The sequence below is a fragment of the Hippocampus guttulatus genome, chromosome 3 (genome assembly GCF_054856545.1).
Source record: "Hippocampus guttulatus isolate MCC_2025c chromosome 3, RoL_Hgut_1.0, whole genome shotgun sequence".
In the NCBI taxonomy this organism is placed as follows: domain Eukaryota; kingdom Metazoa; phylum Chordata; class Actinopteri; order Syngnathiformes; family Syngnathidae; genus Hippocampus; species Hippocampus guttulatus.
The window spans coordinates 23,630,765-23,657,165 of record NC_141263.1 but is presented as its reverse complement, the minus strand read 5'-3'; positions in this window follow the sequence as shown (position 1 = coordinate 23,657,165).

Sequence of the window (26,401 nt, the reverse complement as noted above, 5' to 3'; positions counted from 1 at the left end):
TGCATGTTTTTGGAACGTGGGAGGAAACCGGAGTACCCGGGGAAAACCCACGCAGGCCCGGGGAGAACATGCAAACTCCACACAGGGAGGCCGGAGCTGGAATCGAACCCGGTACCTCTGCACTGTGAAGTCGATGTGCTAACCACTGGACTACCGGGCCGCCCTTTTACAACATCCATCCATCCATTTTCCGAACCGCTTAATCCTCACTAGGGTCGCGGGGGGTGCTGGAGCCTATCCCAGCTGTCTTCGGGCAGTAGGCGGGGGACACCCCGAATCGGTTGCCAGCCAATCGCAGGGCACACATAGACAAACAACCATCCACGCTCACATTCACACCTAGGGACAATTTTAGAGAGTTCAATCAGCCTGCCATGCATGTTTTTGGAATGTGGGAGGAAACCGGAGTACCCGGAGAAAACCCACGCAGGCCCGGGGAGAACATGCAAACTCCACACAGGGAGGCCAGAGCTGGAATTGAACCCGGTACCTCTGCACTGTGAAGTCGACGTGCTAACCACTGGACTACCGGGCCGCCCTTTTACAACATTTAACTCAAATCATTTGTCCACCGCGTGCCTCTAGCAGAGGTTTCAAGTTTCTTTCACCAAATGCCATCTAAAAAAATGCTTAGCTCTTAAAGCACCACCACCTGGTCCAAATACGCTCAACATAGTCCGTAGATGAGCCGCGCACTCGTCCCCGGCGAAGATTCATATAGAGTCACAATTTACTACATATTTCACAGTTAAAGTGTGACATATTTTCTCAATGGAGCTCTTTGACATTCCCTTGTCTGAGGAAAATGTCACGTATCGGGCCATCCTTCCTAGTCTATGTATTTACAAAAAAAAAAAACCCTAAAAGCAATTCTAAAACTAATAAAAACTAAAGTAAAACAAAATAATTTTTAAAAAACCCTAAAAACTAACAAGCTTGCTGTAAAACTTATTAAAACTAACCAAAAAGTCAAAACAAAATTAAAAACTGACTGAAATGAAAAAATCCTAAAGTATTATAAATCTGGTGAGAAGCCGAGATGGGAGTCCCGCCGCACTTTGAAATTGCAAGAGGAAGTTGACTTAACTGGAGAAGGTGCCCCTAAATCAGGAGCTTTTTATTGCACAATTTGAACTGTGCTTAAATATAAGAGACGGGAAAACAAAAACTGTACTCATGTACCTGTAATGTTCAATAAAAATGGTACCCAATTTTCAAAATAAAACAAAGAGTAAATTCAAATGCATTGATTTTAAAAGTTAAATATAATTGAATTAGACTTGAACAGTGATTCTTTCACACATCACTAGAGGGAGCCCGTGTACAAACAAACAAAATAATAATAATAATAATAATTTTCACATTCACACCTTTAGAATCTTGGAGTCTTTTCTGTTTGGCCGAAAACTTCTTTTCACACTGTACGCATCCAATTATGACATAACGACTGCGTTGCTGCAAGTCAGTGATAGACTACGGCACAAAAAGAACTGTGTACAAATTGCAACGATAGAAACGTAATTCCATCATCAACCGAGCACCCCCGCTGCACTCGCACCACGACCCCGCAAGCATGTTGAGGTTGACATTTGATCAAATAAAGCCGTGATTCTCCCATGACTCTCGGGACGTGGATCATTAGCGTCATAAGATGGACGTCCCGTATGCTTGTGCCAGCGTCATCATTATCATCAGCATCATCCGTCCATCCAGCTGCTGCGACGGCTTGCCAGAGTCTTTTGTTTGCCGTCGCGCCAAAAAAGCAGATCATATTCTTATCATCAACATGTCCCCGGATAAATGGCTTGAGTCGTTCATCAATTATAGAGTAGCTATATTTAAAATTCAGATACAGAAAAACATCGGATTTTATTTAGTGCTTTCTTTATTTGAACGACTAAAATTAAAAATCAAATATGCGTAAAAATAAGAGTTGGGTATAACTCAGTAACTTGTGGAGAGAAAAAACTCCCAAAAACCAAAAACTAATATAAAAGAAAGAAAATCAGTTAGAAATAACCAATACGGGTGCTAAATTACCGTCTAACACACATATTCAAGGAGTTCACCGTAATAAAATGTATTTTTGTTATTGTTAATATCAAAAGTATTTACCAAATATCATATCTATCGATACGTCCAATGAAATATTGTACTTTTTACGATATTCTGATATTTTGACAATACACCCTGTGTCACAATTTCGGAATCATATGCAGGATAAACAGTCAGGTACACCATGAGTTTTTACGCTTTGTACACAAGTAAATGTATGTTGCTTTCTTGTCCCGCAGTTTTGTGCCGTCCTTGAATGGTCATTTTCATGAAAGGGAGAAAAATTGTGCCCAACACCAACATTTAAACTCATTCACTCCCAAAGACACATTTATACGTCCTTTCACACTTCACACATTTAGTCCCTTGTACTTATTGATACATATTTTTTTCAGAAGGTAATTTTAACCCCTCCCCCCACCCCACCCCAAATGCTTTATTGTTCATAACTTCATCAATAAAACGGGTCGCGATTTTGCAAAAATAGGAAGCTCCGGGTCCCAGGGTGACGACAGTTGAGAACCGCTGCTCTTGAGATTTGTACACTGACGCCGCACACGCACACACATTTCGTCGCAGTGACCGCGTGTCACCAATTACCCACCAGGTCGCCGGGGTGCAGAGTTGTCAGGAAGTGTCGCACGGCGGCGTTTGGAGGACATAACGGGAAAAGGGTGGGCGGAATTAAAGGGGGCACTTTCCATTGTGGAGCGCTGACAGCCGACTGGACAGTTCAGCGGCGAGCATCAGCGCGACAGAGGCGGGGAGTCACTCGAATGACCTTGAGAAAATAACCGAGTACAACCCCATTTGTATTGTGTCGCCGCCGAATCAAAGTAAAGGGAGGGTCTTTTCAAGCCTGACTGAGTTCAACTCACTTAGGGTGGGTTTCGCCGGCAGACAGCTTCGTTCACTCGTGACGGCGGGCAAAGCGCTCCTGCAGCAGAGCTTCGACGAGGCTCTGGCGAGACGCCGACAGGGCCGAGTAATATCAGAACACTCTAGAAATGGTGACAGTGATGAAATACCCATTGAGTGCATCATTCGAAATGAATGGGGTTCCTGTTTTAATCCACGCAACAGTGAAAATAAATGCACATCTGACTGGACTGGACCAACTTTTGTCCAAATCTGTGCAGGATCTTCGATTCTTGCACATGCACGATCTTCTTTTAGTCTAAAAAAAACATAGTCTGACTATGAACTAAACTCCAACTCTGTTTTAAATCCCTAATCTTTATTCAATACCCTTATTTAAACCCCAAGAAGTGGCAAGGCGCACAGACCTACTGAGCAAAAGCCCCAATTTGAAACCCTAACCCCGGCTCTCAAACCCTAATTTGACACGTAATCCATTTTTGAAACACTTACTCAGACTTGAAACCCGAATATAGACCCTTAAACCTGAAGTGACATTTTAATTTGTTTTTCCGGCCTTGAAACCCCACATTGGAGCCATCACGCTCTCTCTCTTTTTATTTTGTTTATTTGGACCCTAATCTTTACTTAAGGCTCTGAGCATGAGAAAGAGAAGCAGAGGCATACTTGAGAAAGAAAGCAGCATGATAGTGCAACTATTCGAATGTTCTGTCTTTAATAGGAACATTCATCACAGTCTTTAATGACCGTAGAGCAGCAGATCACAACAACACTTTGTCTGCGTAACAAGCAGGTTGACTTTGGGGTGAAATCAAATTTTTTTTCCCATTGTGCCTCCAGGCATCAACAGTAAATATTAAAAATGGATATTGGCTATCTCTCCTGCTTCGCACATTTTGATGGAATCAAAAAGGACTGGGAAAACATTGCATTCTGGAGCATGTTATTCAAAGTGTCCCTTTAAATTGAACTCCTTGTTGTTGTGAGCACAAATCACTCTGATTTGAAAGGCAACACCCCGGATTGATCGTCTGCCAATGTGGATTTTTTTTTTAATTACTCCTGTAACGCTGGGATAAACACCAAATTGTGGACCCGAAGGAGATAGAACACAACTGAGCAATTTAACAGAATTGATGAAACAAAAAAAAAAGGGGCATGCAGGCGTGAGAGACAATCTAAAACGTGACGGCGACTAACGATGATAGCAAAAGGTTGCGGTGGAAATGCCCTACGAGCGCTCACCAAAGGAGCTGAGCAGAATCACAATGAAAGAAAACAATTTGACAAACGCAAGGCAAAACGGATAACAGAATGTCATGAAAGCACTTGCTGTACGTATAAACAGAATTTCTGATGGAAACGGGACAAAACAAGGTAGCAGCACACACACGCGCGACGGTAATGGTGATGAGCAACAAAAGTCACTGTTAAAATGTACAACCCCCCCCCCCCCACCCAAATATCTCATATTGATAAGCCATTGAAGTCATTGTAATTATTATTATCGTTTTGGATTACCACCAAGGTGGACGACTAGTTAGCACGTTGGCCTCACAATACAGGGGTGCAGGAGTTCGATTCTGGAGTTTGAATGTTCTCTCCGTGCCCGCGTGGGTTTTCTCTGGGTACTCCGCTTTACTCCCACATTCCAAAAAACATCCCTGGCAGATGAATGGAAGACTTGAAATCGTCCCTCGATGTGATTATGAGCGCGAATGGTTGCTCGTCTCTGTGTGCCCTGCGACACTTAAGTCATTTACAGTCATTGAAGGGGGAACGAGCGTTTTTCATCCCAACCCGGCTGCAATTTCATCAGGGAGGAACCCTCAGGTGGCATGTTGAACAACACAACACGTTCGGCCTGTCAATTCATGAGGGGCGTTTGCCCAACATTCTCAACAAACCTATTTTGTTGCTTTGTTTGTCGAAAATGCTCAATGAATCAAGGACTATGCATGCACTTTCAAGGCCAATTGTATGTTGGCTTAAGTATGATATTTCCAGGCAAGCGGGATGGAGAGCATAATGCACAGAAAATAAAAGATGCTGGCCTGAAAATGCCAATCTTGACCAAGGCTTGAATGTCTTATTTTAAACCATACTGCAGGACAGAAACCTAACATTTCCTGACCCTTGACACAGATTTCAAATCCTCATCTTCAACACAAATGCAGACTTGAAACAGCACTGCAGCCTTGAAACTCCAATTTTTGTAAATCTGACCCAAGCTTGAAACCCTTAACGCAGGCTTTAAAAACGTAACGTTAAACCTCGACTCTGGCTTTTACTGAAGACAATCAGGTTCTCCCGTTGACTTCTCCATCTTTAAGGAGACAAAATAAAAACATCCAAGAAGAGATTACGGCCCATTGCAGCAATGCGGAGATTGTGGAGCATAACGGTCAATCAAAAATAGACTCCGCTGACACAAAGCTGTGTCCCAATACTTTTGAAGAACTCTGAAGAATTCAGTGAGGCTGTCATGCACAAGCATGTGTATATATTTGGTCTCCATGGCAACGGGTTAAAATGAGACAAAAGTCATGGTTAGCGCATTGAGTTGCAGTATGCAAATCATTCATCAACATGGGCTCCCGTGGAGTTCTCACCAATCCATCCGCCCATTCACTGGACAATTTATGCTAATGCAGTCATTTTAGGAATGCCTCACATTCAAAATGACGACCGAAGCCATCTCGCGTGTGCGCCGCGTAATCCGTATATAAACACGGGACAAGGAAGACAAGAAGCCCGATCGTGTCCCAGCAGCCAGATGGATGTTGTTACCATGACATCTAGCATCACTGCTTGATTGACGGCCAGAGGCAAAAACAGGTCTCATAGCAACAAGACACACATCTACATAACATATTGTAGACACCGAGATGGAGGGATATTAGATGGATAGATAGATGTCTTGCTTTGATTTTTTTTTGGGGGCGGGGGGGTTGACCTTTTTGGGGGAGGCAGGCCACGGATGTTTCAGCATGCCAACAACTGACGGCGGCATGTTTTGCTTATTTACACCCGGTTATGTCGACCGCCACTTCTTGTTTATTTACACGGGGCAACCTTTTGAATTAATTGCTCGAAAATCTTCAATTCAGGTCGACCATTCTGAGCTCTGTTACACGATTACACATCTTGATGTGGGTAATAACTTGTTGGAGTCTGCATTCAAATTCATGCGCGTGTAAATCACTAGAGCCGCGCCTTTCTATAAAATAGAAAGCAATTAAGTAAGTGGGTGGCTTTAGTGAAATCTTGATTTAAAATGGAGCTTTATTTAAAAAAAAAAAAAAAAAAAGTTACAATTGTGGTGGTGGCGTGCTTAACCTGGCGGGTGGCACAGATACGATAAGGAATTTAATCCCGAAGGCAAGCACTGATTAGCTTATCCCGTCAGTCGCGGCGGGCTGGGGCGGAATAAAAATGGCTGCTGTCGTCGAGGGGAAAGAAAAATCCGAATTAGCCGCTTCAACTTCTTGACAGAATTTTTTTTTTTTGATTGTATTTTTGATGGGGAATATTCAAGAATGGCAGCTGAATAATAAGAATTCATAACAAGTGGGCGTGATGAAGGTAGCATGACATCATCACGTCATCCAAGCTTTAAATTTGTTCCAAGTGTTGACCAATTTTGGCTTGGTTGATAAATTTTGATGTTATCTCATTCTGTTGCCGCTTTCCCCTCCCCCAGGCTGGAATTAGGCATTACAACAACAGAGCCATGTCTCAGAAGACATATAGTAATTGATGTTAATTCTCTATTATATTGCTGTGTTTTGTGTTGAGTAGCTAAAGGGTCCTCGGAAAGATGTGTGGAGCTCATTCGCGGTACTTATTGTTTTCTTTTCACGTTATAGCCTTTCTGCGTTTGTGATAAAAATATCAAACAGAAATAATCCAATCAATGCAGACTTGAGGAGCCACGCCCGATTATTGCTGTGTTTGCGCATGCATTGATTGTTCGATGCTGAACTTCATTTACGACAGGCACATTGTTAGACAGCTTAGGGGTCCTCAGAATGACATGTTGAATTCATTCGCGGCGACTATAGTTATTTTTTTTTCTGGTAATATCTAATTTCATAATCTCTGCTATGTATTAGTGTTTAGTATTTTTTGTTTTGTTCTTGTCTGGTAATATTAACATTTGTCTCATCCTGTAATGTTTCCATTTGTAAGTTTTGTTTTTGTGGTTTTGTTATTTTCTAACGTTGACTTGTCTTTTTGGGGAGTGTTTTGTAATCTTGTGACTTTGTCTTTGTTTTCACTGGTTTGATGGTTTGAGCAAAACACACACAAAAATGACGGTAGTGTCATGTTAGCATCTGGCAGCAAACATGCTATGAAGTGGCCACCTTGCTCCTACCACAGCGGCTCAATCTCCAGCGCGGAATGAAGCAACACGACAACAAAAGGTTCGCATGGAATGGTGGAGGACAATGAGAATTTTTTAGACACATACGCACACAAAGGCGCACACACGCAGTTTGAGTGCTTTTCATCTTGACGGGGAAATGGAGACTTCCGCTCGCGTTCCTTTTCAGTGCACTTCATTTCCCTGCTGTGCGACTTCCCACCAATTTTCTTCCCTCTGAGGATCCACGTGTGGCCTTCGCAAGTCATCCCCAACAAGTCACCTGTAACCACGTCGCCTCTGAGGAAAAGGTGGTCCGCCTTGAGGATCTATGAGTGCATCACATGGAAATGTCCATGTAGAATTACAATATTTGCTATAATTCTATCGAGTCAAATGTGAAATGTAGATTAGTCTGGGAACACACAAAGTCAAACACGAATCAACATTATAGATGTGATGTTCTCCATTTCTAATCCACAGCAATAATTTGTCATTGGACTATTTCAACAATTCCCTCCCCCGCCCCAAACAGTGTGAAAGAATCGTCGCCGCTACATCAAATATTAGTCAATTAAGCGCCTTTATGAAAAACCTTTGTACACAGTCCGCTGGCCCGCATGAATTATGCATAAGGTATGAAATGGAAGCCACATTCTTTTTGGACTCGTTTAATTCTCTGCATATTCAGCGTCGTGGCACACTCTTACAATAATAGGCCGGGCTCATTAAGTATAGCGGAACACTCCACACAACACTTTTAGGGACAATTAGAAATCACTTAAGCAACTTACCAGTGAACATGTTTTACTAACGCTGTGTGAGAGCTGAGGTGAAACAGCTGAGCAAGCATGTTGAATTCGTGCACGAATGCTACACTTGCACGGCATCTCGGCATGCGGTCGGTATCAGATGCCCGCCCGATTCAAGGCGATCGTAAAAAGTTTGCTGTTAAATACACTCGAGGGAGCTTCAGATATAAGTGTTTTCGTGAGTGTGAATCGTTTGTATTTGCTGCAGGAAGGTCGGCGTGAATGGGGCCAAACCCTCATACTGTGACATGAGATAATTCTGCTCTGTTTTTCCGAAGACCTGTCCTGGCCTTGGATTTGTCCTTGGAGTCCCCAGCCTGCTAATGTTTTACTCTCACACACACACACACACACACACACACACACACACACACACACACACACGCATATATCTATTTCAAATGTGCCGCTATCTATCTACAGGAGAAGAGTAACAGTCGAGATGAGGAGTGGGCACAGTTTGGAGCGCGGCCACATACGGATCATTCTTAAATTCAGCAAACATTTTACATCAGTGAAGTGTCCTGTAATATGTTTTGCATTCATTTAGCCCTTTCTTGTAAAATTGGTTCATTAAAATGTTTTTATTCTTGCCTATCCTTTTACATAATTGAATAATTGAGTACTTTTATTTATTGTAAATCACATAATGTTAAAAATGTAACTATTTTACAGAAAACATTTATCAAACAATTAGCGAATGTGTTTCTGAGTCAATAAAGTGTATTTTTATGTACATTATGAAGTTTAAAATTAAATACATTAATGTATTAAAAATGTATTAACCCCCCCCCCCCCCCACCAGACATCCCCTCGCCCCCAAAAAGTCACTTGCATACACAATTACGGTGTTCTCTGCTCTCACCGGTTATCCTAGAAAATGCCAAATGGAAACAAACAGAGCGCCGAGTAATAACCCACAGGAGGAGCGTTAAATAATGAAAAGCAAGGATGTGCTCCCGCAAAGCAAGGCTGTGATAGCGCCTGGCTCAACAAAGTAAGAATAACAGGAAAGTTACGCGTGTGTGTGTGTGTGTGCGTGTGTGTGTGTGTGTGTGTGCCCCCACTATCACAGTGTAAGGAAAACACACGCGCGCGCACACACACACACGTCGCCTCATTAGAGCACACCGCCATCAGTACATCAAAGACTTTCCTTTTTGAAAAACCAGGAGGAGTGGGATCAAAATCCTTAGGATATCTCCGCACCTCTCTCCTTCTCAGGGAGCACGGGGACGCGCCGTCAAAGTTTTGGGTCATTTTCAGATCTTTTGCTGCAGTGGAAGCGGAAGAGGAGGCGCTGATTAAAGCAGAATTATGCTAATCAGCTGGAGAATGGCAGGAGGGCACACGAGGCCTTGGACTAGCGCCGCAACCTAAGCCATCCATCCACTTTATTCGGGGTCGGGTCGCGAGGGCAGCAGCTTAATAAACAAGGAAGTCCAGACTTCCTTCTCCCCGACCACTTTGTCCAACTGTTCTGGGGGGGTGTTGAGGTGGTCTCAGGCCAGCTGGGAATTGTCTCTCCAGCACATTCCGAGTCTTCCCTGTGGGGCCTTGTCCCAGAGTGACATGCCCGGACCACTGAGCCAAGGAGGCGTCCAGCAGGCATCCCGAACGGGTAGCCAAGCCACCTCGTTTGGCTCCTCTCGATGTGGATGAGCAGCGGTTCTATTCTCAGCCTCACCCGGGTGACGAAGCTTCTCACCCTGGAAATTCATTTCGGCCACATGTTGTTCTTTCTGTCACAACCTACAGCTTGTGACCATATGTGAAGGTAGGAATGTAGATCGAGCGGTAAATTGAGAGCTTAGCCTTTCAGCTCAGCTGCTTCTCCGCCACATCACTGCAGATGCGGCAGTAATTTGCCCATCAATCTCCCACTGCATTCTTCCCTCCCTCATGAACAAGACCCCAACTATACTTCTCTATACATAGACAGTACCGATACTCTTTTCTAACTTAGTCCTATGGTCTAGGACTGGGGTGTCAAAATCATTTTTGTTGCGGGCCACTTGGGGTTGACGTCTTCCCTTGGTGGGCCGTTATGACAGTGAAACTAAATAAATGTTTATATATTATTACTCAATCAAATCAACTATAGTTAAAATATTGTTTGAGTGAGTGTCTTGTCCAGGGAAACCAAGTCAAGTATTATAAAAAATGATGAGATTTATTCGAGAAAGGGAAAAAAAAAAGCATTTTGAGCAGCTATACAGAATGCAGTTAAGTGCATGAGCAGGCAAATTTGCTTATCTGCAAAATAACTGGTCAGCATTGAATAGTACGAACAGTTACTTCCATTTAGCGCTGTTATATGTCAAATTCCCATTACAATTCCCCTCTTTTGAGCCGATGGATCAACCAGGAGAAAAAAAACAAACAAAAGCACAATCCAATATGCAAAGAAAGAGGTTCCCTAAATTAACATCAGACTGAAGAGGTCATGTGGTTTGAAAACAGTCATCATAAAGGGGGTGGGAACCGAAATTTATACTCAAGGGAGAGTGCAATGCTGTTTTTACGGGAGACAGAAGAAGGCAGAGTGATCGCATTGACATGTTTACATAAAAGACTATATCCTCGGGGTCGGGAAATGGAAGTGGGTCATTATTACCCATTACATGAGTCTTAAAAGGGTAACAACATTATTGTAAAATCATTATTTATTATATAGGACGATTTGACATTTCGGTCCAGATTTTAGCAAGGATCATGGAAGTTGACACACCATTTGCTTTCGCGGGCCACATGAAATGATGTGGCGGCCGGATCTGGCCCCCGGGCCTTGAGTTTGACACCTGTGGTCTAGGAGGTGCTGATTCTCATCCCAATTGCTTCACAGTCTACTGCAAACACTTGTAAGAGTTGGAGATGGCGGCTTGATGAAGCAGACGGAACTAGATCATCCGAAAAAAAAAACCCCAACAACATACTGAGGCCACCAAACTCGAAATTCTGTCAGCAAAAGCTATGAAGAGAATCGGCGACAAAGTCCTCCCTGCAATGGAAATTTTTCGTGCGAAGCTTCTACTCTCTTTTTTTTGTCAGAACTCACACCGCCGATTCCTGAAGCGACAATGACTTGCCATCTGATAATTAATGCCGTCGTGCGTTGCTATGGTGTTGCTGCTGCGAAAACAACTTGACGGCGAGTTGGTGCTTTTTTTTTTTTTTTTTAAAGACTCATATCACGCCACACGCACAATATGTGACATGGGTGATATTTTATTCACACCGTAAAGCACATGCGCGCACTCTGCTGGAAGCTGAGAGGTGAAAGTTGGAGGTGACGATTACATGCAGAACTCACAGTTGCAAAAAACACACACACACACACACACACACACGCATATATGTGCACACACTTTTCCCTATGGATTCTCCTCCTAATAATTCATTCATCGGTTGCAGTTGGTGTGATCCCAGGTAGTGTGTGTGCGGTCACAGTGCAGAAACAAATTGCTGCGGAAAAAATACATATTTTAATCTCTAAATATGGAATATTAAATGTACGAATCATGATTAAATAATACACAAATATTTACCAGACACAGACTACACCATCCACCCAAGCAAAGTAATAATAATAATAATAATAATAACAATTTATTATTATTAATATTATATGCACCACAATGGATGACTGATCAGCAGATTTCTCCTCACACTGCAGATTATTCAGAGAATTGTGTATACATAAATTGGGGGATTCCATTTTTTTTTATTACACAAACAATTCTTCAAAAAAAAAAATGCTAAACATTCATTATAGGTTTTCCATGAAACATGGGGAAATTGGGGAGGATCTGAAAAAGTGGGGGAAAAAAAATCCAAAACATACAACTGCTCTCATTTGCACAGAAACTACAACATGAGTAAAGCTTTTTTTTGGCGGATTTGTAATGATACGCAAGACTAACATAGTACCTTACTAATATTAACATTTTGAGTAAGCTAGTTTTGTGGAAAAATAAACAAAATAATGTTGGGGTTTTTTTTGTTCAGCAGTTTTGTGCGGTCCTTCAATGGTCATTTTTATGCAAGTGCTCTTTGCACTGAAAAAAAAAAAACAATATGTGGTTATGTTGTTTACTTCAAACCGTTTGTTGTCAATATGTAATAGTGGCTCTTTTATACATGCAGTGAAAAATGTTTTTGCAAAAAACTGAAATATATTAAGAGCACGTGTTTTGCGCACATGCATATATTTTGTCTATAATTCCAACCGCATTTTTGTCATATATGGTAGAACTCCTGAAAAAATTGTGAAAAAGAAGTCATCGTGTCTATTATGTTCCTCTGCCCCGTCAGCCACTTTTGCCGTCTCCTCTTGCATGAAAGCAAAGAGCACCAGCGTCTGTGTGCATGCATGCGTGTGCGCTTCTGAGGAGAAAATTGGCCACAAGTGCGCACACTTGTAACAGTGGCGGTGTGACTCATCCAGGTCAACAATGGCGGGGTGGTTAGTCCAGCCGCTTGGGGAAAAAAGCCTCGGTAAGACGCTGGCCGCCAAGGGGGGCCATGTTGTGACTGGCGAGACTGCTCTGATTGCACGCAAGAGTCTTTACTCATCATGTGGGGGATTTCTTTACCAACATTTTGGTATTGCTGAACGGCCGTCGCTACAGAGGAAGGAAGGACAAACAGATGTTTGAGAATTGGAGTTTATTTATTTATTTTAAATCTCTCACAAAAAAAAAACAAACAAACAAGGAAACTAAACTAAAACGACGCATAAAAAAATTAATTATACAATACGCATTAAAACTAATCAAAACAACAACAAAATTAACTACGATGAAAAATCCCAAACTATTCTAACCTCCAGTTTCGTCTAACACAAAATGCAGTGGACGCGTCAGGGTGCACGAAAATGTTTCAAAGACCCATGCCTTTGGCGGACAGGTGGATCACGATATATTTCCCAGGCTTTTATACAAACGTCATCTAATGTGGGTGGAGTTTGGCAAACTTTGAATTTCATGCGCCATGGAAATAAAAAGGCCTCTTAACTAAATCGGCGCCTGACGCCAGTTTCATTGATCGAGAAAAAATTGGCGAGAGTCGTTGATCATATTGTAACAGAATGTGCGAAAAAAAAAAAAACCCAGACTGGAAGTTGGTCATTTTGGTTTGAATCGGCCATTTTGTTTAAATTGCAGGTCCTTACACTTTTTTGCCGAGCTCCATCTAAGCAATTTGAGCAAATGAGCGCCAATCAGAAGCAGGCGTCCTGTATTGACGGAGACGACAACGCATTCCAAAATTTACTGTTCATATTTAAGCATTTTGCATTAAAAAGGTCACCTTGGTCACATCTCATGAGACCCCTCAAGCCGCCGCTCGTTTCGCCGCCTGCCGGCATGACAAATCCGTTTTTCTAAACATTACTTGGAACCAATTTCATGAGATTTGGACAGCCATTGGAAACATAAATCATTGATGTCACCTCACAATGCCTTCTCGCTCAGCATTACCGTAGCGTCAACCTGTATTTGGACGCACACTTTTTTTTTGGAATGCAAGAAGATTGTCTCGCTAATGTATTGTCTTTTGTTCTACTTACTATGGCTTTTAATCAGCCTCCCATCATGAGTTGAATCCAACAGCCCCATCCCCACACTCCAAAGTCCCTCGGCAACCTTTCAGCCTTTAACCCGCTCCACATATAAAGCTGTTTTTCGACTCATACATAATGCAGCATGTTTAAAGCAGATGCATTACGTACGCCTCTATTGTTCAGACACTCTGTTTAATGAATAGAGCTCGCAAAAGAGCCATTACCTGCAACCTTCCCTCATGTCTTCTCCTACCCTGCGCATTAGTCCATCGCCGTTTGTTGTTGCGGCGGCGAGTCGGGGGGCCTCTTCCCCCCCCCCCCCCCCCACCGCTTCCGCCGCTCTAACGCTTTTGTGCAGCGATCGCTCCCGCGGGATGGCGTCGTGCGACACGACAGCGGTCTCCCTCTCCCAGACAATATGGCGAGCCTGCCTCGAGGCCCCCCCCCCACCCCACCCCACAACCGCCTCACCCTCCGCCGAAAGAATTAATTATTCATCATCCGATTGGCGATAAAGAGCGCGCGGGAGGAGATGAGCCGTCTTCCTCGCGACGGATCTTCAAATCTCGTTTGGTGACAACAACAACAAAAAAAACCACGAAAGGCATCAGGATGAAAAGAGAAAGTTGAAACCGATCGAGGGACTACGCTAAATGAAAATGTCCTTGCACTTGTGACACTGCAAACCAAATCAAATGAATTAAACACATAAAGAGCAGGCGCAGCGACGTTCGGCATGAATTTCATTTACAACTCAAAGGCCATCCTTCCTTTTTTGCTCACACAGATAGTAGCCAGACCAGGTAGAAGAATGCATTGTCTGAGTTTTACAGATAGAAACTTCAGCGCTCAGTGGAAGCCAAGAGATTTAACACTCTATTGGTCTTCATTGACACCAACTACCACTTTCTAATTCAGCTTTGGCAGTCATGATTGACAGTAGAATCCATTTGCCGTCAACCACAACACCGCGCTCATTGGTAATGACTTTTAATGCCCGATATGACAGAAACACACTTCAGTAACAAGTGCAGAGTAGGGATCTCTGTTGATCCACATATCTGTTGATCCAGATCCACAAAACAACTAACGCTGCAATATTGTTGCATCACAACAAACAGCCACGGGGGACAGGAAAACAGAAAGCGGGAAGGGCCAAGGTAGAACTTTCAGTCGGGGACAGAAGGCTGGGGTGAACCCAAGAAAACAACAAGGTTTATTTGTATTTATTTTCCACAGGAGGCATACACAGGCACACACGCACAAAAAATTCAATTTTTACATAAAGAACAAGAAAAGGGGAAAAGGAGAGGCTGAAAGAGGAGCCGATTGCTGATTTGTTTACGATGATACTAATGCAGCGTGTTATACCGGAGACAAATTCCTTGTGTGTTCTACATACTTGGCCAATAAAGATGATTCGGAGTCGGATTCTGATTCTGATTTGAAGCAGTTGTGCACACAGGTGAGCAGAGTGGCTAATTTGGTGGGTGTGGCTTGACTGGCAGAGTGGCACAGTGGAGAGACGAATGGAAAAACACTGGGAGCACACAAGGAAGCTGAATTGTGATATGGATGCCAACTTGTGGCATTTTGACACACTACACTACTTTATTTTTTTGAAGCAAAAAGCTGAGCAAACAAAGCAAAGAGTTGAATTTGTAAATAGAAAACCGCGACGAGGCAGGGATTAACTGTGCCGCCATAAAAGGGTTGCCGTGGAAACTGCACTTTAGTCTTCTAAATAGTTCAACATATCTGCAATAAATGATTCACCCAAAAAATGACTCACAGGCTGTCCACGCCATCAACGTGTACAAAATCCGCCGTGAAACAATTAACGCCGACAGCTAATTGTTCAAATGAGCTAATCAGCTTCTTTCAAGCCTTTTATCAATTCCTGCCCCCACCCTCCTACCCACTTGCCCGATCGTTAATTGGTAAGCGATCATAAATCAATTAAGCCTGCCATAATTGTATCTGACAGCTGTGAACGCACAACCTTGACTCGTTTTGATCCGTGCACATCCTACGGCGAGCATTGGCACGGGAATCATCGAGGCGGAGACGGACGGACAAACTGGAACTGCGGGAGTTGCAAAAGAGGCCTATAAATACAAAGCCGGCGACCCCCAGCCAGGTTTCCAGAGCAGTAAATGTCATTTATCTAATGTATTGGCCCATTATGACCTCTGCATTGGCGGGCCCCCGCAGAGGGAGCCCCCCCCCTCTCCTCCACACCCACACCGTCGCTCGACTGGGGGTCATCCAATGTACAATTGATCGGAGAGTCATTCTATTTTCTGCCGGCGGAACCTCAACCGGGTTTACGCCTATTCCTCTCCATCCCTTGTTTCTATCAAGCTCTTCAATGAAGCACGTTGTTTTTTTTCTTTCCCCCCAATTTTGCTGCTGTAGACTGCAAATTTCCCCAGCGTGGGACAGATAAAGGTGATCTTATCTAATCTTATTTATCCATCTTTCTGCCTCCTCGCATGATGACGCGATTTAAAAACGGGACAGAGTTTAAGTCAACTACGGTTGGGAGCATGCAAGTGGTTCAAGCAAGAAACTAGGTAAAAAAAAATAATAATAAATTCAGATTTCTGGTGAATGCATTGTCTCGTGGCAGACTCAAATTAACCATCTTCAAAAATTCTCAGCCTAATCTGAAAAAACAAATACCGCCATAGGTAAGGGGTATTTTTTCCAGTGGTTCGAATTATCTGTTTTTCTCATGCAGGACCTTTTGTCCTGCTTATCCTGCCGGAATTTTGCTAGCAGCAAAGTTGAAGCCATTCTTTTTTTTTTTACACCTCTGTATTATCAAAACATAATTTTTATTGCATTTTTTTTAAAATCAGATATGCAAATTAACTTTTCTACATTACTTTTTTTTGGTGCTGATTCTGCCCTTTTTTTCTGGAGCATATCAAGTTTTCAGAATAAAAAGACTATAATTATGTAATATATAATACAATAATATACTGTATTTAGTAACATTTCTGAATTAAGGCTTAAGTTCATCAACAGGTGATTTGTTTTATTTTTTTTGCATGGTAAAAGCTTTTATAGGTCAAAAAATAAAAATCTCAAAAGCCTAATGTGCTAGAAAAAAAAACAGTCTCAAAGATTTATTTTGACATAAAGCCATCTCCGATTAAAATTTGTCGTTGACCAGTGTAACTAACAGTAAAAATTGTTCTGAAGCCAATTTGTACTGTACTTGTTTGTACTTCTTCTGTACTTTTATACTTTGAAACAGTACTTGTACCATTTTTTCAACACACATATCTGGACTTTGACTTGAGTCTGAGTACTATTGCCACCTATGGCAATATATGGCCACAATAGCACACCACACCCTTAAAGCCTTATGTTTACCCGAGGCGGTGCTGCATAAAGCACATTGATTTTTTTTTTTTTAAGTCATGCTCTATCAGTTTTCCGATCTGATAATTGAATAGAACTAATGCTCCTTCTTCCCCAAACCACTAATGCTCAGCCAAAAAAACTGCAGTTCAGCATGTTCGTGCTAACCACGGAGCACTTTGCCATGTTGGGAAAAAAAAAAAAAACAAAGTCTGGTCGAACGGAAAGTGAAGGGGAGGGGTGGTGCGGGGGGATGTTAAAGGCCTGGAGGCGCCGTTATAGTTCAATATTAATGGGCTCCTTTAATCACGTTAACGCTAATTTGGACATTTTGAGGTTGGATAATTCGCCGTCTGGTCACCGCTGGTTTGCTGCTAGCACAATAAGTGCAGAGCGGCTCGTAAAAGGATGGCAAAGAGCCCTTGACCGTGCCTTCCTGTCCAAGATGATGAAGATTTCCTCATACGAGGCCATTACCCTGGATTGGTTTGATGCTTCTTCACATTTCTGCACCTTTTGCAAGACATTGCTTTCATGCCTTAATGACAACAGCGATCCGTTCCAAGACGCCAGTCAATGTCCATTTGCTTCGGATTTCAATGCAATTTATGCCATAGACATGGAAATAATTCATTCTTGCGTCCAATTGTTGCCGCCGTATAACACTTTCCAGGCATCTTCTTAAAACTACTCTGACATTCTTCTGTCCAAATACACTAAGGATGAAGAATTACCGAACCCCTTCAGATCCGTTCGTCATACTCTGGTTCGAATGAATTTGTTTTGAGGGGGTGGCTCTGTCTCATGCAAATATCATTACCATGACAACTGCCGTGGCACAGGCACCAAACGCATCCCCGAGGCAATTATTCCACGTCAACAACTTCGCCTTCCATGCGGCGCTTATCAGAAGCCAACACCGGTCCGAGGTAACACTCCAAGTCTGCTTTGCTTTTGTCTTTTGACGTGATGGCGGTCTTGCGTAGTCACTTGAGAGTGGAGATTTTTCCACCAACTGTCGGTACCATGTTACTGGCGCAGAAATACCATGAGGTCGGAATCCAGCAAAAAAACAGAAGAGGTTAACTTACAGACACATTTTCTGGGGGGTGGGGGCAGCAAAAGAGTGACTTTTTTTTTTTTTTAATTTCATGCTCGATGGTTAGGCAGGCACTTCAGGGGAAAAAATGATTTGACTACAAGTTATTAAAAAAAGTTATTTGTACAGACTGTCACCCTTTAGTAAATGTAAAGTCAATGCTTGACATAACATTTAACATGTATGCGTACAGTACACACGTAGACATGCAGCATAAGGGTGTAAGATGGTTACTGTCTCATAACTAAATAAAACTACACTAAAATAAACGTATTCACCCTCATGTAAGTAGATCAAGGGGGCTTGCTGATGGTAGTTGGAGGATTCCTAATTGTCATACAAGCAGGCACGTGCATAGATGGACCACTTGTGGTGCTGCAGCACTTTTAGACCGATTTTTTTCTTCATTTGTCGATTATTTCAAAATATAAATTACCCTCTCTGTTATCAATTCACCTCGCAAAGTGTTTTCATATCTGAGGGCCACTTGCCCCCATAGCTTCATGTCCTCCCCCCTCCACATTTCAAATTAACATCCAGTTGTTGGTAATGTGGCATATTTTCCTCCACTTGTTGATGACAGTCTTCATCGTGTTTCATGGTAGATCGAATGCCTTGTAAATTCTTTTGTAGCCGTGTCTTGACGGATAACTTTTGAACAATGAGATCTCTCTGATGCGATGCGAGCTCTCTGCGGTCCATTGCGTGTGCTCTCTAATGTGACGAGAAAATTGTCAGAAAAAGCCGACGACAGCGGAATTTGGGCGTTAATCCAGCCCTTAATTAGTAGGGCGGGCATCCCTAGTGGGACGTGGTGTGATGGGAACACCTTTTTTGCCAGACAAGAAGTAAGTGTAATTGCACAACCACTACAGTAGGTGGCAGTGGTGCTCTCATCGATTTGTTCATTAATTATTTAGTTCATTAATTTCAGGCAAATTGATGTACTTGGATTTTTTTTCAGCGACAGACTAAAAATAACATCTTATTCTTTGTTGTAAATTGATATACATTTCTTTTTTTAGTTTTTTTACATTAATAAGATAAAATTTAATAAAATGTTATGCAGAGGTGTACTCATAACCATTTTATAGACAAATTATCCTATTTATCGTCGCAGCGGAGGGTTGTGTGGGCGCAAATTGTTTTCTTCTTCCTGGGGGTGGAGGTGTGGGGAGGGGGACGTAACAGAAAATAATTGAGAAACACAGTGGCGCTTTCAATGGTAGCAGATTCACTTTTTAAATCGAGGTGCTGTCGGTCACATTAATGGTGGAAAAAGTTTTTAACTCATTTAGCTTGGGCTCATCTTTTCATTTCATAAATTGATATTTTGACATTTCCATAAGGGTCAATAGACTTTATATCCACCGCAGCGTCGGTTCACCTCATCCGTCAATGTGTGAAAAAAGTGCCATAAAAGTTAAAACCACTATGTTCTAAAATTACAGTTTAGTAAAACTACTGCCCCTCCGATGACGCCCGGCGGAGGCGTTGCATCGAATAAGGTTTGCTTGTTAGCATTCTTGAGTGTGAGAAACGCCCCCAAAAAAATAGCTGCTGTTTATCAAGTCTGTTCCTGTTTCCATCCACCCATTTTCTCTAGCCCTCGTCATCATAGCTGAGCTGGAACTTATTTCAGCTGGCTTCGGTGAAGAAGGGGGTGGGGGGGGGGGGGGGGCTACACACTGGACCGGTAGCCAACGAATAGCAGTCTTCTTTTCAAAATAGAAACCAAAAAAAAAGTGAAGAACAGAAAACAACATCAAACAAACGCAACTAAATCAAATACAATCCTTTCCTTTTGCGCTTGGTGGAGTGGTCGGCGTGACTCTTTAGCTTCGAGTGAAGATTATCTGAGAGCCGTTTTTTTTTTTTAAACTCATCCTCACTTTGATATTACAATGAAGAAGTTTGTTTGGCCCACTGAATTGAGAATAAGTCATCGTGAGCTGTAAAGCGTTGATGAAGGATTTTTCAAAAGCTTGGCAAAGTGCAACCTCGAAAAACATTTTCCATAAGGAGAGAGCAGCTATTCCGACTGTTGGCTACATTATTGGTATGAGGAAACTGCAAGGAGGTGCCGTGATTCATGGCTTGTTTATTCTCCATTAAATGCTCCTTCGCCTCTTAGTTAACATTTTGCAGCGGCGGGCCATTTGCCTCAATAAAAAATGATCTAATTGGACATTCTTAGTGATTAGAGGGCCATAAAATACTGCTAAATTCAACAACTTTTAAATTTTTGGTTAAAAACTGTCGAATTAGGTTTGGGTTTTTTTAATGTCCTAATTAGTTTTCCAACCAGGGATACCTCAATGTAGATTCCAGGGTTCCTTTTTTGGAATAACTAGCGAAAAGACAGTCACAAAGCTCAAGAAAAGCTAGAATTCCCATATTTAATTGTTTCGATGTGAAATTTCGCTTTTCGACGTTTCGCCTATCCAGACTTAAGAGTTACATGCTCCAAGCAGACCGGGAGAAACGTATCCATGCTTTTATCTCGGCCAGACATTGGAACTGGAATGAACTCCCTTAAAAGGAGCATCAAACAGCTGCAGAGATCTAAAAATCACCGGCGGCGCTCATCGGTTAGAATCTGGGTCTTCGCCACGCAGCAAGTGAAACAAGAAATGTAACAATGAAACAGTCAAGCACAGGTTGCAATTAGCAAACTTTGCCAGCCAAAAGGGAGCAGAAAGCAAAATCAGGTATGCGCATAGTGGGTCTCGTTTTAATGCCAGCCCCAATCTCGCATGCATCTAATTGCGCTAGAGCGCATGTGAATGCTATGATTATGCGGTGATTGCCTTGTGGAGATTGTGCACCTGTTTCGCACCAGCCCTCCGCCACTTTTGTATTACATCTTGTCGATGGAAAGTTTGTTTTTTTTTGATTGCATTGACATGTAACACGGCTCAACTTTTTGCGTGCATGCAGACTCGGTGGGGAGCCAGGGGCGGGGTTTTGAACTCTACAATAATGGAAGCAGCGCAGCAGGAATCAGTCAATGCCTTCTTGTTCCGCTTGTTTTTTTTTTTTTTCAGTGGCGCCTGATGTCAAGACTTGTGTTGCACATGTTTGTGATTGCGTTTGAGGCTAAAAAAGAACAGTGTAAGCTTCCCTAAAGTGAAATTAAACTAGAATTCGGGCCCAAGCATGTTGGGCGCTGAAAATCTTTGAAAATTAAGCATTTGGTTGGCATGTCTCATGTGTGTAGACCCACAAAAACATTGCAAGTGAAACAGCTAGACTGCCATTCTGATCTGATCCAAAACTGATTTGGACACGACTCCAATAGATTTTTTGTTTTTCATTCAGACCCCGAATCCGGCCTCACTTTGCAACATGACATTTGGCATGTCTACAAAAAAAAAGAAAGAAGCTAAAATTTGTTGTCATTGTGCGTGGACGGAGCAATGCATGAGATTCGGGACACCCTAGCTCACCATCAATGCGGAATGAGAGATTTTAGTCATGGGGGAAACAAAACACAAGGACCGCAGCAAGTAGACGATGAACGGGAAAGCGGGAGCTCATCAACGCTGCGAGGCCTTGATGAAATATTGAAGTATTCATGCAGATATTTTGCATGGCTAACAGGATTTCTTCAGTCGAGAACATGCCCCCTGGAATTAGTCCAGTCTGAAGACGGCGACGTGTGAAAAAAGCCGCTTTGTTCTTCATTCCGTTTGACTTTTCACACCAATAGAGATCTCCCCTTCGACTTGACATTTTCCTTTCGCAGTCAACGACCATCGTAGCGCGTCTTTCCATCTACTCCACCTGTCCTCCTCTCGCCTCGCCTCCCCACATCCCGCTCTGTCCTTCCGGATTTATTCGCTGACGAGGCACTCTACGGCACAGGGGTGACGGCAAGGGCTGATGGCCCATTTCGCAGGTCATTTAAAAATGGAGCGAGGTGCGGTTTGGCGCCTTTCGAGCGGAGTGTGGGTGTTGTTGTTTGCCAGGCCTGAAAGATGGATGAGGGCTCATTAGGAGGGCTCCCGTTGCACGCTGGTCAGCGCAATAAATGAACCATTCTGTGTCGTGTCACAAATAATAACGTTTTGTCCCGCTTGGACCCCGGCAAGCCCCCCCCCCCCACCCCACCCCACCCCCCCTGCCCTGCTTCACATTCAGCTTTCGTCGGATGTCGCGGAGTGGCTCCCAAGTTCCACTACGATCTGTCCAATCTGGCACTGTTCTCTCTCTCAAAATGACAAGCGTCCAAAAGTGGAACTTTACCCTGCTGCTGTATTATATATTCCGCAGTCTCTACTTCCTGCGGCAGCTGTATAGTCCTCTGAGAAAGGTTTTCCTACCGAGAAGTAAATACACTTAAGATTAAGATATCCTTTATTTGTCCCGCAATGGGGAAATTACAGTCAGAATTCAGAAAGGAAAACACTGGGTAGGGAGAGGGGAAAAAAAAAAAAAAAACATTTGAACATACTTAAGAATCTTTTACAACCTGATCTCCAGGGGCTATTTTAAGGTTGAGCACCTTTCGAAGAGGAAACATGTTATCGCACATTTTGAATCTTTTTACAGCCGCTGACAGCGAGGGGATGAATGGCGCCGGACGAATTTGGCTGATTTGTGGGACACACCTGGCCCGATATATGCCCATTGACTGCCCAATGGCTGTACATGTGTCCCAACTACATTACAATGACGGCTGAAGGTCGACATGAGACTTCTTCTTCACCTGCGGGGAGCCTTTCCACATGCTGATGGGGCTTGGAGTTGAAACGCCGATCACAAATGATACAGTCATCGTCATTATGGGGCGTGAGGTATACTTTTTTTTTTTTTGTATTTGATGTGCCGCACGGGCTCGTGTTATAGTCCAGATCACAGCAGACCGAGACGTTATCGAAACTGGAGCGTACCGAGACAGATACAAGACCAACACTGCATGTATCCAAAAAATATATATATACTTTTAATCATGTCTTACAATTTGTTTTTTTTCTTCACACTGTCTACGCATATTTGGCAAATGGAATGGAACAAATGGAAAAAGATTTTACGGGAACTCGGGACTTTGAAATGGGAGCATTATGGGGGGGAAAACGTAAATAGGGGCCTGGTCTTGATCAAAAATCCAGAGTCCACCCTTTCTGAGACCGAGACAAAATGACTTTTAAATCCAAGACGAGACCGAGACCCTTTAAAAGTGGTCTTGAGACCGGTCTCGCGACCAAGACCCATATCGAGAACTACAACACCAACGCTCACAATGCGTTGTTTGGCAAGCTGATCAACTCTCTGACTTTAAGCGTGAACGAGAGAATACGCCCCCTAAATGAGCCATGCTTTTCTCCGTTTAATGCAGACACAAACCCGCTCCACTTTAATCCGTTACTCTTATTCTGTGTGAATATGGCCTCAAATCAAGTATGAAAGGTACAAAAGGAGGTCCTTGAGTCTCAACTGTACAGTATAAGAGCAAAGCCACCAGCTGCAGAGAGAAACGCGAGCTCTCATTGATAATGAATGACTCCCTGCCATGTAGAGGCCATCGCTGCTTCCCTGTGTGAACTCTCTCTAAGCGGCACCGTCGACTCCCGCTTCCCAGATAGCCTCCGGCAGATGCGGGGAGGTGGAGGAAAAAAAAAAAAGAAGACTTTAAGGCTTTTTGTTGGGACACACATCTTCAGTTCTTTTTTGAGGCAGATTAGGGCTAGCCGCATTAGCATGAACAAATATAAAAAAAATTTAAAAAAGACCAATCGCACAGCAAACACGCCTTGGAGTGTAAATTAAATAAAATAGGGTTTTTCATGAATTATATAGTGTATATTTAAATTTCCAATAAATGAACCAGTGGACCAAATGAATGCAACAGGGCATTACGCATTAGCTCATTCTTTACGGCAAATGCACTCCCTAGAAATTGAACTCCACTTCAAATAGAATTGAAGAGACGAATACGCCAGAAGCTCCTCTGCAGCATTTTTTACCAGACAGCAACTTCGATTCAAGTCTCATTTACCATGGTCGATCATCAAACTTTGACACTGCCAACCACGGCGCCAAGCTAAGTACATGTTCCGCGGTTTGGCAAAAAGCAACGCCATTTTCCCTGCAGTGACAATGAATATCATAAATTAAATGCGTTTCCATAAAATATGCAGAGCAACCCTACTTTGGAAGGAGTCTGTCGTCGTACGAGGCCGAAATGTGCCCAAAATTAATGTTTCCAACCAAAATGTCCAACTTCCTGTTCAATTTCCCGCAAGGCTCCTTGAGACTTTTTTTGTGCGTCCACAATTTTATGATGGACACATTACAATAATTTTTGTGTTGATCTTTGACACAAAACTAAAACTGCAAGCAGCAATAAAGGGCCCCTCGCGCAGCCATTTTCATGGTCACTCCTTCAAACGATCATCAAAATTTGACACCAACATTAAATTCTTTGCCATTTAGTATCCATTATGGGCAAATTCCAGAGAGAAGTTCAGCAAATTACGAGACCTAAATGCCAAGCATTAACTTAATCAACCTCCACAGAAATAATACAGATAAATGTGTTTTCTTTCTGGATAATAAGAAATGATAAAATAAGATAATCGTTTCAGAACACCCAGCGGGGAAATTCAGGTGTTACAGAAGCACAACAATTTAACATCATCGAATGAGCCGTTAAACTGCATGACTCAGCTGCTCCATATCGTCACCGTCGAATGAAAACCTAATTTGCCCCCACGTTGGGGTGTTATTTGGACAAATGATTGACCAATCCATACAATGTTAATGGCTCATCATTAACATTTTTGGGGGGGTGCGAGAGGGTCCTGAAAAATGAACCTTTTGGAGATGTGAGGATTCCGCCCCAAAGTCGGCGATATGTCTGTTGTCTGTTTATGTGTGAAATTGATTCTGCTCATGTTGTCTGTTTCTTCAGGGGAATTAAAGCTATTGGATGCCGTTTTGAAAAGTCAGCGCTTTAGGTCTGAAAAGTCTCCTGCTTGATAATACAGACATTTTTTTTGTCAACTATTTCCTTTCTATTTGCAGCAATGTCTTTCGTTGCAAGCCGTGCACGTGAGCCACTAGCAAAAGTTGTTTATTCCAGTATACTGTAAGTCACATTTTGTATACAAAATTGGAAGCGGTATACTTTAAAGTGTACTTTTTGAATACTATGTCTTTATCAACTTGATAGAAGTTTTCTTAACCCTTTCAGTTACGACAGTGGACAGCTAATCATGTTATGAGGTTAGAGGGTGCATGAAAGGGGCTTAAGCACACCCGCAATGACAACTATACTAACAGATACTTGTAGCATACTTTTGAAACTTAATTTGTTCCTAGTTTGAAAAAGTACACTTTATATATTTTTACTTTAGTATACTTCTTAAATTTTTCTACTTTTTCATAAGGGAGGGGGCATGCTTTGAACTACGTAGGCTGTTAAAAAAAAAAAACGCCTTGACAAAAATCTATCTTCCATAACAGGAGGAGAAAATTTCGGGGCCCTTCTGATACGGGCTCCAATTTTAGCCTCGTTTCAAAAAGTTGGCCCAGAACGCAGGTCGGAAAAGCAAGTTACAAACGAAATGGAGGAAAACCATTTGGTTAAAACGCTGAGGACAGTGACAAATGAATTGGCAAGGTGTCGGCACGGGAGAGGCGGCAGCTTTGAGGGTCCATTAGTACACAATCTTCCATGCCCTTCTCTTTTTGGCGGCAGCGTGGCACCAACAACTTTCAAGATTTGTGAGCGCAATACAGAGACCATAGATTCCAGGTACCGGTAATTTGCTCCACAATGAGGTGAGACCCCCCCGCCCCCCGTGCACCTCCTCGCAAGTTGCCGCAGACGGCGATCTCGCACGCCACGGCGGTTGACCTATTCATCGGTCAAAACAAACAAGCCTCAGCGTCCGCTTTTATCAGCCCCTTATTTCATAACCTCAGCCGCCAGAAATGAGAATGCTTTATGGGGTGGGGGTTGCGGCCAGGTTGAATAGTGGGAGATGGTCGCCCGCCTGCGCAGCAATCACTCTGATCTACAGCATCTATTGATCCCGCGAGCTTGTCCAATCAATACAAAAGGAGAAGAGGGGGAAACAACATTAGAGGAGAAAATAGCCTATTTAAGGGGGCCGAGTGACTCTGGGGTTGGAAGGTGGAAGGCGGCGCGTTGTGTGATAGTGCAGGTACAGTGGCCTGACGCACAGATAGAGCCAGATGAGGGGGGAGCACAATTTTTTTTTTCTCCATAATAGAAGAGCTCCGCG